This window comes from Heterocephalus glaber, unplaced genomic scaffold (genome assembly GCF_053883595.1).
Source record: "Heterocephalus glaber isolate CG9 unplaced genomic scaffold, H.glaber_assembly_v1.0 deba00001546, whole genome shotgun sequence".
NCBI classification, from domain to species: domain Eukaryota; kingdom Metazoa; phylum Chordata; class Mammalia; order Rodentia; family Bathyergidae; genus Heterocephalus; species Heterocephalus glaber.
The window spans coordinates 3,306,245-3,323,165 of record NW_028258339.1 but is presented as its reverse complement, the minus strand read 5'-3'; the positions used below and the strand labels follow the sequence as shown (position 1 = coordinate 3,323,165).

The 16,921-nt window shown below is 40.8% G+C and overlaps 1 pseudogene; it reads right to left on the bottom strand.

Annotated features, from left to right (window-relative positions):
* Positions 1 to 301: 301 nt before the first annotated feature.
* On the bottom strand, positions 302 to 1,781 carry LOC147824391 (heterogeneous nuclear ribonucleoprotein H2-like; annotated as a pseudogene).
* Positions 1,782 to 16,921: the final 15,140 nt, after the last annotated feature.

Genomic DNA, 16,921 nt, shown 5'->3' with positions numbered 1-16,921 from the left:
AAAACAATCTTGATTTCCACTTTACAGTAAGTATGAACCACACGCATGTAATGCAAAACTGTTAAACTTAATTTTTGTTTTCTTAAAAAGGGAGAAAGAGAGAGAAAAAAAAGAAAAGGAAGAGAGGAAAGAGGCAAAGAGAAGGAGAGTAAGAAAGGGAGGACAGGCAAGCTAGCTGACCAAGAGCAATCAGAACCAATTATATTTTCCACTTACCAATTGTACTAGATATACTAGACACCCCTCTCCCACAATGCACAGCTTTTATTTCTATAGTAGCTACTTAGTGTTCCTCCTCTACCTAAGCAAGGTTTGAATGATAGTTACTGGAGTTTTCCTGCAGAACTTGGTCATATCCACTCATACTGCTCTGACCACCACAAGCACCTTCATAACCACTGCTCAGCTGTTGGCTAGCAGGACCCCCATAAATAGACTGGTTAGATAAGCCCATCCCTCCCATCATTTGGCTACCATAAGCACCGCCACTTGCCCCTGCTGCAGAATTCAGAAAGAATGCTACAAAGCTGTGATCACAAGCCCTTGCACTTGTTCCTGTGGTAGAATTCAAGAAGAGCTCCACATATCTGTGTTGCAAATTAGCTTTATCTTTTGCCATAGTTGCCACCACATCTTCATGAGTAGCAAGGTCAATGTCTGCCTCACTGGTAACCTTGCCATCAGGTCCATTTTCAGTGTGTACTCTCATGGGGTTAGGAGGTGAGAAAAATTATAAATATCGTTCTCAGGGGCTCTGTAAGGCAACCCCCTCATATGTACACAGTGCCCGATGGTGCTCTGGAAACTAGACCCAGCATCTCCATATCTATGATAAGACATTCCTGAGAAATAGTAATTGAGGTCTCTTCCAACCTATCAGACCCAAAGCCATAGCCATCATTAGAGGCACCATAGTCATCATAGCCTCCACCATACACACCCTACCTCATCCTTTCAAACCTCTGCCAATGCTACTATATCCATACCTGATGTGCCATTCTGGATTTTGGAATCAGAGAAGAACTGCATCTGTCATCAGCCGAGCAGGACCAGGGCAGGCTCCCTGCCTTCCTGTACTCAGCATCATGGTGACTGTTGGGCTCTTGGTGGCAAGTTTGGCTCAATGCAGTTTTAATGTGGCTCTAAAAACACCAGGTAATCAACCAATAAATGGATAAAGAAGATGTGGGTTTTTCATACAATGAAGTACTGTTCTGCCATAAAGGACAATAAGTTTGAGACTTTTCTAGCTAAATGGATACACCTTGAGACCATACTCTTACGTGAGATAAATTGGATACACATGTGTAAATACCCCATTGTGTCTTTGGTGTGAGAAACCAAAAATGGAAATAAGGACCAAAATGTATAATAGATATTGGGAAATGGGAAGAAAATGTTCGAGTGAGAAGGGGATCAAGGGAGGTGGGAGGGGAAAAGGAAAGAAGGGACAAGGAAACAAAGAGAATAGAAGGAAAAAATAGAAACAAAGCTTTTGTAAATAAGGAGGGGAAGAGGGGTTGATGGGAGTGGAGAGGAATGGGAAAAAAAAGAAAAAGCAAGATATATCATGTACAGGTACAAATTCCCTATGACGAATGTGATCATTATATATCTAAAATGTACCAATAAATGTTTTTCTTCAAAAACAACAACAAAAAAGATACCAGGTAATTTTTCTTCCTTCCTCCCTCAGCCAGCTAGGGGGAGATGGTTGGTAGGCGACAACCAGAACTACTTCTGCTAATGGAAGCAATCGGTCATGTGAGCACCTACATCATGTGCGATCTCGGTCAAGTGAGCAACTCCGCAAAAGCCCTGGGCTCTATCCCTAGTAACACACACACACACACACACACACACACACACACACACACACACACGTGAGGGCGAAAACTGTCTCCCGGTGTAAAAATGGGCGACTATGGGTTAACTGTGTAACTATGCTTGCTGAGAAAGATATATTGTAACTATAGTCACTATTGTAATGCAAACTCACTAGAGCAAGGCGATCTCAGAAAGCCCTGCCAAACCTCCTGCTCCCCCCTTCATTGCCCCTCTGCTTCTGTAATTATGCTTAGATTGATGGGTGTTTCTCCATTGACTACGGTTGCTGTTTTCCCCTCCCATAGAAACATAAAGGTATAAAAATGAGAGTAAACTCCTATTTGACGCTTTCAAGGCAATTTAAATCTCTTGAAGCTGCCGGCATTAAAGCTGATTTTGCTCCTACTCAGTGTAGTCGGTGTTACACTCAGCGAGAAAGAACCAACCAGAGACCGATATTAAATCCACACAGGAGTTTATTATCGGCCAGGACCCGAGCCGAGCGTCGGACTCGAGCCCCGACTGGGGGGAGACTAACATGTTTTATACACCTTTGAGGCCAACAGTTTCTAGGCCCCACTATGGGATAGAACTAGCAAAGCAAGCGAAAGGTACAGAAGAGGAACGTCCTGCTGTTAGAACATTTGTAAAACAATAGTTGATTAATTGTTGTTTCTAAAGAGACTTTCTAAGGGGAGGAGGTTTCTAAGCTCCCTCCTTCTAAGTTCATCTAAAGGGCAGGCAGGTGGGTTGTTCAGCAGCAATATGGAGTCTGTCTTGCTAACTAGGGTCCTTCAGTCGGTGGTCTGTCTGGAGACTCCCAAGCAGTCATACTTCACATGTACATATGCAGTGTTGTGTAACCATTACTACTCTTTTCAGAACTTTGTCATCATCCCAAACAGAAACTCTACCTATTAAGCAATAACCCCCCATTCTCCCATGCCCCCACCCCTCCTAACATCTATGCGACCTTATATCTACAAATGTTCCTCTTCTAGACACTTCAGCTGAGTGGACTTATGCACTGTCTGTCCTGTGTCTGGCTTATGTCACTTAGTGTAATATTCTGATGCTTCATCCTGAGTTGGCCCTGTGTCCAGGCAGTCAGCTGGGCAATCGTAAAGGTCACCAGGTTTGGTTTTCCTCTCTCAGGGATCACTTTCCCTCATTATCTGAGATCCAATATCTTCTCTCTTTTTTGTTGTTTTGTTTTGTTATGTTTTGTTTTGTTTTTTGAGACAGATTCTCGCTATGTAGTTCAGGCTGGCTTCAAACTCACAGTGATCCTCTTGCCTCAGCCTCTCGAGTGCTGAGATTATAGGTGTGTGCCACCACGCCCAGCAGAGGTCCAATATTTAGAGATTTGTTTTTTCATCTATTTATCTAAATTTTTAATTCTTTCAGGAAGGAGGGCAAATCCAATTCCATTATTCCATTTTGGTTGGAAGTGCAAACCTATCAATTTGTATTATCAACTATTGATCACAGGATATTAAAACCTCTGATTGTGATTGTGCATTTGTCTATTTCTCCCTTTTATTAAATTTAAATTTTTATTTTTATTGGTAAATGTTTATAGTACATAATGATTACGTTCTCATGGGAAGTTGGTACATGTACATAACACATCTTAATTCTCTTTACATTCCTTTCCCCTCCTCTCCCTCGCCCTCACCTCTCTCTCTCTCTCTCTCTCTCTCTCTCTCTCTCTCTCTCTTTTGAGACAGGGTCTTGTTATGCAGTTCAGGCTGCCCCTGAACTCACTATGTACCCCAGGCTGGTGCTGAACTCATGCTGATCCTCCTGCCTCAGCCTCCCCAGTATTGGGATCACAAGTGTGATCCACTACATCTAGCTGATATTATTCCTAATGTAAACATATCTAATAATCAGGCATGTTTGTTTATCATGGGTTGTATTTATGCCACAATCAAAATATAAGGAAGCTGGGGTGGTGGCACTGAGGAAGGAGGATGGAAAGTTCAACCTCAGCCTGGGTAATTTAGTAACTTAGTGAGACTGTCTCAAAACAATAAAAATGAACAGTAGACTTGAACTAAGACACACAGTGACCAATTAAAGAAAGCCAACATTTCTGTGAAGCAAGCTTAGTTCTGCCAGGAAGGTATAGCAAGGAAATACTTAAGAGTCCTCTCTTTTTATAAACTGATGTGAATTACTATTTGGGAGGAAGCACACAACTTACTAATCCCAAGTCCAAGAATTAGTTTAGTAACACCTTCAGGATTATGTAGGCACACATGCAGAACTGTAAAAAATTTTAAATGCAGTGTGCAAAAATTAATGTCTACTTTACTAATTAAGAACATACCTTTTTAGGGCCAGGGATTTAGTTCAGTGGTGCCGCTGCCTGTCTCACAAGCACAAGGTCCCAAGTTCGATCCCCAGTAAAAAAAATAAAGGAGGAACAAGGCTTTTGCCAGTATTATGACTATAAGCAATACAGACGGTAACAATTTAGAAAAACAATTTACTTTTACAGTATTTTAAGACAACAATCACAACTAACTACATTATACTAGGACAATTACATTTTTTAGGACAATTACATTTTTTTTGGTACCAGGGATCAAACTCGGGACCTTGTGCTTGCAAGGCAGGCAGTGAAACCACTGAGCTAAATCCCCGGCCCCAATTACATTTTTTATTTTTTATTTTTTATTTTTGGTACCAGGGATCGAACTCAGGTCCTTGTGCTTGTGCAGCAGGCAGTGAAACCACTAAGCTAAATCCCTGGCCCCAGCCAATTACATTTTTTAAAATAAAAGAAAATCATATAATAGTAGTTTATGTAACCAGGATTGTAAAACAAAACTTTAAACAGATATTTATGGAAAATGAACTTTTTAAGACTTAGTTTTTTAAACACTAAATCCAACAAGACAGTAGATAATATTTTTACAGTAGAAATTATTTTTATAAATTTAAAAGCTCATTTTTACATTTTTGCTACAAATTTTACTAAGCATGGGTCAATATCCTAAGCTTTATTGGTTTAAACAGATTCTGACATTATCCCTGTGTATTACTTTTTTGTTGTTACTTTTTTGAGGCAAGGTCTCTCTATGCAGTTCAGGCTGGCCTTGAACTTGAAGCAATTCTCCTTCTTCAGCTTCCCAAGTGCTGGGATTACAGGCATGTGCCACCATGCCTGGCTGTAATTCTTTAAAAATACTTGGGCCAGGGATTTAGCTCAGTGGCGCCAGCACCTACCTTGCAAGTGCAAGGTCCTGAGTTTGATCCCCGGCACCAAAAAAAACCCCCAAAAAACAAAAAAAACCTTTTCTTAGAACAAACTGTCTCTAATTAGAAATGTTTCACTCAAAAGTTACACTGTTAATATGGATTTGCTTTGCTCTTATTGGCTTGTTTTATATCTGCTTGTAAGCTTTGTAACTATTTGTCAAAGTTCTAATGTTTTAGGGTGCTGTCTACAAGATAGGATTCAACTTGACAATGAGCTCCAGATCAATTTAGCCTAAAGTAGTTCTTTCTAAATTTCTGTTATTGCTAAAATTTGGCAAAAAGGATTTTTATGACACCGACTCCATTGTCTGTCACATCACCTCCAACATGAGACATGTTCTGACTGACCACCACCAGGAAAGCTACCTTGGCACAGAGGGACAAGGCTGCAGATGGTTGACTGGCAATGCCCTCAGAAAAGAAGAAATCACATTTGGAGATAAGGAGGGAAAGCAGCGAGTTCAGAGTCACTTGTGTGTCAACACTACCAAAATAAGCAGAAATTATGAAAGTAGGTTCTTACACATGACTGCCTAAAAGCAAAAAGCACTTTAGCAGGTGTTGTGGTCACACATCCCCTGACTTTGGCTTTCTTTTATATTTGACTTTATAACATTTTACTGACACATTTTCAGGCTTAAATATCTGTCTTTCATTGCTCATGTTCTAGCCCCCCCCCTTTGAGATAGAATCTTGCTATGTAGTGCCAGCTGGCCTTGAACTCACTATCTAGCCCAGGCTGGCCTTGAACTCACAGCAATCCTCCTGCCTCAGCCTCCCCAGTGCAGGATTACAGGCATGCACCATTACACCTGGTGACTCCAGCTACCTTTGATGGAATCAAGAGACCAATCCAACATGAGCCAGCCAGCAAGAGGAGGATGAGCAGAAGTTGGCTGAAGTAATAAAGCAAGTGTGGAGGTCTTATTGTCTCTCTGTGCTCCCCTCCCCCATTCCTCACTGTAAAAGACTCTTGTCCACCTGTACACAGGGAGATGGTGATTTGAGGCAAATGGGCCTCTCCATGTCCTCACAGCTAGCTTTGAATAAGGCTTTGAATAAGGGTGAGGCACCCTTAATCCTAGCATTGTACCCTGAATCAATCCCAGCATCACACATCCTAGATCCTGCCACCTCTGAGAAGCTCTACCTATGACCACATGCGGCTTTTTTCCTTTTTACTGAAAAAAGAAATCAATAAACAAAGACAGCTGAGGATGTGAGGTTGAGCTAAGTGTGAAGACCCTGAGTTCAATTCCCAATACCCTAAAAGTAAATAAATAAAACAGTATACAAAAACAAATGCTGGAGAAGATGTGGCAGGTCCTGCTACACTGCTGGTAGGAATGTAAATTAGCAGAGGCATTATGGAAATCAGTACGGAGGCTCCCCAGAAAACTCGAGGTAGAGCTACCACATGATCACACCATACCTCACCTTGGTATATACTGAGGGCATTAAATCCACCTTAGCTCAGTGATCCCTGTGTTCACTGCAGCATAGGTCATGGCAGTCAAGATTTGGAGCCAGCACGAGGGCTCACAAAGAGTGATGGATAAAGACAGTACGCTATAGAAACTGTGGAGTATGATTCAGCCACATGGAAGATCAAAATTATTCCATTTGTGAGAAACTGGAAATGGAGAGTGGGATGTTAAACGAAATAAGCCAGACTCGGAAAGACAAGCATTACATGTTTTCTCTAATATATATGGAATCTAAGAAAAAAAGATGGCATGTGAGTCGAAGGGAAACTATTATTACACAAGAGGAAGGAAATGATGGGAGGGAAGGAGGTGTGAGGGAGGGCAATAGGGAGTGGACACCAACAAACTATGTTATATGCATGTATGAAAATACTGCACTGAAACTTAATATTTTATTAAATTAATAGGCACTAGCTGGGCGTGGTGTCACACACCTGTAATCCCAGCTCTTGGGATGCTGAGGAGGAAGACTGCCATAAGTTTGAGGCCAGCCTGGGCTATATAGTGAGTTCAAGGCTAAGCTGAACTACATATTGAGACTTTGTCTCAAAAAAACCAACCAAACAAAAAAATTAATAGGCACTAATACATTAAAAAATTAAAAACAGGGCCGGGGATTTAGCTCAGTGGTTCCGGTGCCTGCCTCGAAAGCGCAAGGTCCCGAGTTCGATCCCCAGTACCAAAAATAAAAAGTAAATAAAATAAATAAATAAAAATTAAAAAATAAAAACAACAGGGCTGGGGACATAGTTCAGTGATAGAGTGCTTGCCTATGGTGTGCAAGGCCCTGAGTTTAATCCTCATTACCGCAAAAACAAAAACAAAAACAAAACAAAACAAAAAACCCAAGTACAGGGTTGGCAATTTAGTCAGTGTTGTGGCTTGTATCTAGATGTCTTCCCAAAGCCTCATATGGTCATAGGTGGGGCTTCTCAGAGGTGGCTGGACCTAGGGTGTGTGATGCTGGAATCAAGAATGTGATGCTGGGATTCACAGTGTGATGCTGGCAATAAGGGTAGCCCACCCTGGGTGTGAGTGCTACCTGCCCTAAGAGTGGGTAGCTTGGATAGGATATAAGGGACAGAAAGAGGGTCTCTGCTTGTTGACTGCTGCTTGCTGCTTTGCTTCTTCACTACTGTGCTGCCTTCTGCCTGCCATGAACTGTTTCTCCTTTGCAATGCACCTCTGCTGTGCCACTTTACCTTGGAGCCAGCCAACTAGGAAATGAAACCTCTACAAACTGTGAGCTAAATAAACCTTTCCTCCTTTAACTTTGGGTGTTGGGTATCTTGTCTCTGCAAAGAGAAAAGTAACTAAGACAGTCAGACTCTGCCTCAAAATAAAAAGTAAATATAAGAAGGACTAGGGATGTAGCTCAGTGCAATGGACCTGGGTTCAATCTCTGGATGGGGATGGGGGGAATAAAATAGTCATTTCAGGTAAACTTCTATAGAATTTAAATAACCAGAATATTGGAGTTTTCTTTTGTTTTTGAGACAGGATCTCATTATGTAGCACAGGCTGGCCTGGAACTCAAAGCAATCCTTCTGCCTCAGCTTCCTGAGTGCTGGGATTACTGTACAGGTGTGTGCCACCATTTCCAGCCAAATCATCAGAATATTTAAGCATCAAGTTAATAGCTGCTTTTGCATATCAGATGAATTTGTAGAAAGTAACTTAGGTTAAAAATTTAAAATCTTAAGACAGGGCCAGGGATTTAGCTCAGTGGTGCCACATCTGCCTCACAAGTGCGAAGTCTTGAGTGTGATCCCTAGTACCAGAAAAAAAAAAAGAATAAAATAAGTCTTAAGACAATAGTTAACTTTTCATATCACTATTTTAAATGTGAAATTATAGTGTCTACATTCTCCCTACTTTCCCTTGGATATGCACTCTTCCTATAATACAGTAATTGATACCCTCAATCAGTGGTGCATACATTTCCAATTTTTTTCTTCTTTTATTTTGGCGTTGTGAGACAGAATCTCACTATGTAGTCCAGGCTGATGTCAAACTTGCTGAGATTCTCCAGTCTCAGCCTCTCAGGTGCTGAGTGTGCCACCACACCTGCCTTTCTTCCTCTTTTTTTTTTTTGGTGTGTGTGTGTGTGTGTGTGTGTGTGTAGGGGGGTACTGGGGACTGAATCCAGGGGTTTGCACTGAGCTACATCCTCAGCCCCTTTTTATTTATTTTATTTCCATTTTTTAATTTTTATTTTTATCTTGAGACACAGTCTTGCTAAATCATAGAGTTACTCAGTCTGGGCTGAAATTTACAATCCTCCTGTGTCAGCCTCATAGAGTGTTAGGATTACATGTGTGTACTACCATGCCCAGCTCCAGTTTCTTTACTGTTCTTTTTCATTTATTTAAAAATTTGGGACATATATCCATACTTTGTATTTAAGTTGTACATTCACCGAGATTTCTTTCAGTTGTAAGAAAAGGGATGGGCTTTATATATATTCATAGTATTTTTTGAGACAATCTTGATATATTGCCCAAACTGATCTTGCACTCATGATCCTCCTGCCTCAGAGTCTGGAGCACTGGGATCACAGGTATGTATCACTGTGACGAGGATGCTTTTGTTTTTGTTTTCAGACAGGGTCTCACTGTGTAGCCCAGGCCAGCCTCGACCTTACAATTGTCTTGCCTCAGGCTCCCAAATTGTGGGATTACAGGTGTGGGTCACTAGGCCCAGCTGACATGATTATTTTTATTTTTTAATTTTTATTTTTTTGCAGTACTGAGGATTACACCCAAGGCCTTTGCACTGAGCTACATCCCTGGCAATTTAAAAAAAAAATTTTATGAGACAGAGTCTCATTAAATTGCTAAATTGCCCAGGCTGGCCTTGAACTTAAGATCCATTTGCCTCAACCTCCCAGAGCACTAGGGTTACAAGCCTAGGCCACCACACCTGGTCCAGGCTTACTTTTCCATTTTATTTTATTTTATTTGTTTATTATTTATTTATTTATTTATTTATGGTACCAGGGATCGAACTCGGGTTCTTGCGCTTGTGCAGCAGGCAGAGAAACCACTGAGCTAAATCCCCGGCCCTCCATTTTATTTTATTATTTATTTATTTATTTTGGGTACCAGGGACGTTGCACTTGCGAGGTGGTGCGGTGCCACTGAGCTAAATCCCTGGCCCCTTACTTTTACATTTTAAATTAAGATAATGCAGAGCCAGCCTTGCTACCTGGGCAAGGGAAGGAGAGAGAGAGAAAAAAAATTAAATTAAGATGATGAGCTGACCAAGACACAGATTGAACACGTTTCTGTAGGAACACAGTGATAGCTATATTCCCAGCCCTCTTTTAAAATTTTGAGAAAGGGTCTTGCTAAATTGCTAAAATGCCCAGGCTGGGCTCAAGCATGCTATCTTCCTGTCTCAGGCTCCTTACTAGCTGGGATTACAGGTGTGTGCCACCATGCCTGTTTTAAATTCAATTTTAATTTTCGTTTTTTCTTTTTTTGTTGTTGTTGTTTTTTGAGACAGGGTCTTGCTATGTAGTTCAAGTTGGCCTTAAACTCACTATGTAGCGCAGGCTGGCCTTGAACTGGAGGCGATCCTCCTGCCTCAGTCTCCCAAATGCTGGAATCACAGACATGCACCACCACACCTGGCCTTTCAATTTTAATTTCATTGGACAATAAGACACAGATCCATTCTTATGAGTAGCTATGTGATTATATAGACATTATAATGATGTACAAATTCAACTGAGTTTAGAAACATCTCCACATTTGACTTCCAATAATTTCCTGTGATCCTCATGGGCATAAATTGATTTTTGTACAGCACATAATAACATCTGAAATTCCTCAAAATATTCTACCATATTTATCTCTCTGGTTTTATTGTTTGGCTAAAAGCACCATCTATTTAATTGTTAGTTTAAATATTTTAGAAATACATTTCCATTACAGTAAAGCATCAAGAAGAATAGGATTAAGTTCCAAGTACTTGATTCTGATTCTGCTGTGTTACTGCTAAAAAAAAAAATCAAGACTAGGATCCTTTGGAATAAATGAGTCAGTTGAGATGAATCACTCACCCCAAAAATATTGAATTTTTTTTAGAAGCCAATCTTTTGTAAATCTTAGGCCATCATATGAAATAGACTATACAATCTCCATTTTTTCCTTGGTCAGGTTCATGTTCTTTGAAAATAATTTTTCTTGGGCCGGGGATTTAGCTCAGTGGTTTCGCCGCCTGCTGTGCAAGCGCAAGATCCGAAGTTCAATCCTCGGTACCAAAAAAAAATTTTTTTTCTTTTGTCAGAAAATTGCTAGTGAAAGAAATATGAGTATAGCTCACTGGTAGAGTGTTTGCCTAGCACACCCCAGGCCCCAGGATCCAGCCTCCAAAAAAAAAAAAGCAGTCAAAGAGGATTATTAAAGGCCGGTTGTGGTGGCGCATGCCTATATTTCCAAGCACTCGGGAGGCTGAGGCAGGATTGCTGTGAGTTTGAGGCCAGCCTGGGCTACACAGAGAGTTCAAGGCCAGTTGGAGCTACACAGTGAAACCCTGTCTCAAAAAGCAAACAAAATATCAAAAAAATGTTCAAAAGGGTTGGGGATATAGCTCAGTATGAAGACCCTGGGTTCAATCCCAGTGCAGCAAAAAATAAAAATATCAGCCCCGTGTTTGGGGCACATTATAGAATTTCAGCTACTCAGCAGACAGAGGAGGATTTCAAGTTTGAGACCAGCCTGGGTAATTTAGCAATTTAAGAAGATCCTGCCTCAAAATGAAAAACAAAAGGGCTGGGGGTGTTGCTCAGTGGCTAAGAGAACATGTTTTGAATGCCTGAGGCCTTAGGTTTGATTCTGAACATCACCAAAAAATTCAATCTCCATGTATTATTCACCCAAGTGCACTTTATCTCCTCTGTACTAAGGATTGAACCTAGGACCTTCACATTGAGCTACATCACTAGCCTTAAAAAATTTTTTTTGGCCACCTGCCTCGCAAGCGCAAGGTCCCGAGTTCAATTCCTGGTACCAAAAAACAACAACAACAACAAAAAACAACCCTGAATCAAGAAGATATAGAACTTCTAAATAAACCAATATTAGTCAGTGAAATTGAATATGTAATTAAAAACCTAAAAAAAAAAACCTATCAACAGGGCCAGGGATTTAGCTCAGTGGTTCCTCCACCTGCCTCACAAGCATGAGGTCCTGAGTTCCATCTCCGGTACCAAAAAAAAAAAAAAAAATCTATCAACAAAGAAAAGCCCTGGCCCTGATGGATTCACTGCTGAAATGTACAAGAAATTTAGAGAAAATCTAATGCTGCTGCTATTCAAACTCTTTAATGAAATTGAAAGGGAAGCAATTCTCCCAAATTCATTCCTGGAAGCAAGCATTACCCTGATTCCAAAACCAGAGAAGGATCCAACCAAAAAGGAGAATTACAAGCCAATCTCCCTAATGAACATAGATGAAAAACTCTTCAATTAAGACACTGGAGAACAAAATGCAGCAAATCAAGAAGGTTATACACCCTGACCAAGTTGGATTCACCCCAAGGATGCAAGGATGGTTCAACATATGCAAATCAATAAATGTAATACACTATATTAACAGAGTCAAGGACAAAAACTATATGATCCTCTCAATAGATCCAGAAAAGGCATTTTACATAGTCCAACACCCAATTCATGATAAAAACCCTGCAGGAAATTGGTATAGATGGTCTTTATCTCAATCTGATAAAAGCCATCTATGACAACAGCCAACATCATACTAAATGGTCAAAAACTGAAAGTTTTCACTCTAAAATCAGGAACAAGACAAGGATTCCACTGTCACCATTCTTATTCAATATAGTTCTGGAAACATTAACTAGAGCAATTAGACAAAAGAAATTAAAACAAATAAGGATTGGAAAGGAAGAAGTTAAACTATCATTATTTGCAGATGACATGATATTCTACACAGAAGACTCCAAAAACTCCACCAGAAGACTTTTAGATTTTTTGTTTTGTTTTGTTTTTTTGGTACTGGGGATAGAACTCGGGTCTTTGCACTTGCGCAGCAAACATCGAAACCGCTGAGCTAAATCCCCGGCCCAAGACTTTTAGATTTGATAACCAAATTCAATGGCGTAGCTGGATACAAAGTCAACACTCAAAAATCAATACACTTAAAAAAGATCAGTAGCCTTCCTGTGCACGAATAACAGACTCACGGAGAGAGAAATTAGAGAAACAATTCCTTTCACAATAGCATGTAAAAAAAATGAAATACCGAGGAATCAATCTAATGAAGTAAAAGACCTCTACATTGAAAACTACAGTACTCTGGAAAAGGAGATTGAAGAGGATATCAGAAAATGGAAAGATATCCCTTGTTCTTGGATAGGAAGAATCAATATAGGAAAATGGCCATACTTCCAAAATTGTTATACAGATTCAATGCAGTCTCAATCAAAATCCCAACAGTATATCTCATAGAATTAGAAAAAACGACTCTAAAATTCATTTGGAACCAGAAGAGACCTAGAATAGCAAAGGCAATTCTGGGCAATAAAGGCAAGGCAGGGGGTATCACAATCCCTGACTTTAAATTATACTACAGAACCACTGTGATTAAAAACAGCATGGTGGCCGAGGATTCAACTCAGTGGTTCTGTCGCCTGCCTCGCAAGCTCAAGGACCCAGGTTCGATCCGCAGTACCACAAAAAAAAAAAAAAAAAAAAGCAAACAAAAAAACCAGCATGGTACTGTTAAAAGAACAGACCTGAAGATCAATGGAACAGACTAGAGGATGCAGAAACAACTCCAGACATACTCAGCCACCTTATCTTTGACAGAGGAGCCAAACACCTTCACTGGAAGAAAGATAGCCTCTTTAATAAATGGTACAGAAAAACTGGCTTTCCACATGCCGAAGATTAAAACTAGACCCATATCTTTCAGCACGCACTAACCTAAAATGAAAATGGATCAAAGATCTAAATATTAAAACAGAAACACTAAATCTGTCAGAAGAGAGAATAGGTAGAACTCTTGAGGACACAGGAGTAGACAAAGACTTCATGAACAAAACCCTGATCACACAGGAAATATCACTAAGAATCAACAACTGGGACCTCATTTTATTAAAAAGCTTTTGGACAGCAAGAGAAACCACCAACAAAGTGAAGAGACAACCCACAGAGTGAGAAAAAAATTTTAACAGCTATTCATCAGGTAAAGGACTATTATATAGAATAAAGAACTCAAATAATCAGGACCCCTCCCCCAATTTTTTTCTGATTCTGGGGATCAAACTCAGGACCTTGCACTTGTGAGGCAGGTGTGGCACCACTGAGCTAAATCTCGGGCCCTGATCCCCCCAAATTTAAAGACCCAATCCAAAAATGGGCATCTGAAAAGATTTCTCAGATAAAGAATTAGAAACAGCAAATAAATATATTTTAAAATGTTCAACATCACTGGTCATTCGTGAAAAATAAAACAAGGCTGAGAGTCTCTCACTCCAGTAAGAATGACTGCTATCAAGAAATTAACCAATAACAAATTCTGGAGGGGCTGTGGGGAAAAGGAACCCTTCTCCACTGCTGGTAGGAGTGTAGACTGGTGCAACCACTGTGGAAATCAGTGTGGAGATTCCTCAGAAAAACTAAAACTAGAGGTTCCATTTGACCCAGCCATACCTCTTCTTGGTATCTTCTTGAAATAATTAAAAGCATTATTCTACAGTGATATATACAGTGATATATGTTTATAGCTGCAGAGTGTGTAATAGCTAAATTTTGGAAACAGCCCAAATACCCATCAACTGAAGAATGGATAAAGAAGATATGGGTTTTTTATACAATGGAGTACTACTCTGTCATAAAGAAGGATGAACCTGCCGAGGATTTAGCTCAGTGGTTTCGCCACCTGCTGCGCAAGTGCAAAGACCCTAGTTCAATCCCCGGTACCAAAAAAAAAAAGGCTGAACCTCACACATTTATAGCTAAATAGACAGACCTTGAGACCATACTCTTAAGTGAAATAAATCAGAGACACTTGTTTAAATACCACATTCTCTGGTGTGAGAAACTGAAAGTTGAAATAGTGAAATGTATAATGGATGTTGGGAAATGGGAAGAAAGTGTTCAAATGAGAAGGGGAACAAGGGAGGAGGGAGGGAGAAAGGATGGGACAAGAAAAAAAGTGAAAATAGAAGAAAAAAATGGAAACAAAGCTTTTGTAGATAGGGAGGGGAGGAGGCTTGAGGGGGAGAATGGGGTAAAATAAAATAAAATTTATTTTAAAAAAATAAAATAAAACAGGATCTAGCATGGTGGTGCACATCTGTGATCCCAGCACCCAGGTAACTGAGGCAGGAGGATCAACGAGAGTTCAAGGGCAGCCTGAACTACATAGCAAGACACTGTCTCAAAAAACAAACCAACCAAACAAGACAGGGTCTCCCTTGTGACCTTCCTTCCTCATCCTCCCACAGTGCTGATTCCAGAGTTCTGTGCCACCACACCTGGCTCTAGGTCTTTTATTACCCTTGATGAAACAAAACTACCATGCTGTGAGCTGCCTCACACAATAAGGCCAACATGGCCAGAACTGAGGGTGTCTCTAGCTGACAACCACTGAGTAACTGGGCCCACCCATTCAACAGGTAGGTTGCAGAAAACTGAACGCTTCCGATAACCACATGCTAGCAGTGGTGATCTTCCCTTTTCTGAACGTGCTCAGTCCAAGCCAACACTTGCACTGACTGTGCCCTCAGGAGACTCGGAATTTGAGGGCTGCTTGGATTCTTTTTTTTGGCGATATGGGGATCAAACTCAGGACCTTGTGCTTGTGAGGTAGGCGTGGTGCCACTGGACTAAATCTTCAGCCCTGGATTCCTTACCCATAAAATGTTGAGGGATGATGGATGCGTGTTTTTAGTCACTAAAATTGTGGCAATAATAGTAGCATAGTATTCTTAGTTGGATCCTAGAACAGAAAAGTCATTATTGGAAAAGCTGATGAAATCCAAATAGTCTGAAGCTGAGTTACTAGAACCTTGCCAATGCTATTTTCTTCACTGCTAAACACATCATGGTGGAGGAGCTGAGGGTGTAGCTCAGGTAGAAGAGCCCTTGGCTAGCATGTGTGAGGCCTTGAAATTTTTTTTTTTTTTTTGCTTTTGTTTTTTGAGGCAGGGTCATGCTGTGCAGTTCAGGCTGGTCTTGAACTCACTATGTAGCCAAGGCTGGCCTCTAACTCATAGCAATCCTCCTGCCTCAGCTTATGAGTGCTGGGATTACAGGCCTCCACCACCACGGCCATCCTGAGGCCCTGAATTGTCTTCAGCACAAAACAAAAAGTACTGTGGTGGGACCCGAGTTCGATCCCAGGTACCCCCCCCAAAAAAAGTACTGTGGTTATGTAAGATGTTATCATTGCGGCAAACTGGGGAGTTGGTATGGGAACCCTCTCTAATGCCTTTGTGATTCTGAAAATCTAAAATTATTTCAGAATAAAAACTAAAAAGGAACAGTGGGCATAGTGGCACAAGCGTGTAATCCTAGCGCTTGAGAGGCTGAGGCAGGATGATCATCAGGAGTTTGAGGCCAGCTTGGACTACATAGTGAGTTCAAGGCCAGCCTGAGGTACAGAGCGAGACTGTCTCAAAAAACAAACAAAAATAAATAAATAAAATTAAAAAGGGCCAGGCCTGTAATCTTAGCACTCTGGCAGCTGAACAGAAGGATCTCAAGCTTGAAACCAGCCTGAGCAATTTACCAAGATCCTGTCTCAAGAAAAGGGGGGCTGGAGTTGGGATTGTAGTTCAGTGCAAAGTCACTGTCTCAAAAAACAAAACAAAACAAAAAAGCTAGGCGTGGTGGCACAGGCCTGCAGTCTCAGCATTTGGGAGGATGAGGCAGGAGTATCACAAGTTCAAGCCCAGCCTGAGCAACTGAGTGACTTAGAAGGATCTGGTTTCAAATTTAAAAAAAAAAAAAAAAGCTGGGGATATAGCTCAGTGTGAAGTGCCTGGGTTCAATCCCCAGTACTGCAAACAAAGGAGGTGGGGATGTAACTCAGTGCAAAGGCCCTGGATTCAAATCCTAGTACCACACACAAAAAGAGCTACTTAAATTCTATTCCTCTGCTTCTTCAAAGAGGAAATGGGAATAAGCACCACACCCTTTTTTTTTTTTTTTGAGGCAGGGTCTTGCTATGTAATTTAGGCTGGCTTGAACTCATCATGCAGCCCAGGCTGGCCTCAAACTCATGGTGATCCTCCTGCCTCAGTCTCCAGTGATAGGATCACAGCCGTGTACCACCACATCCAGCATCACTTTCTGACCAACATTC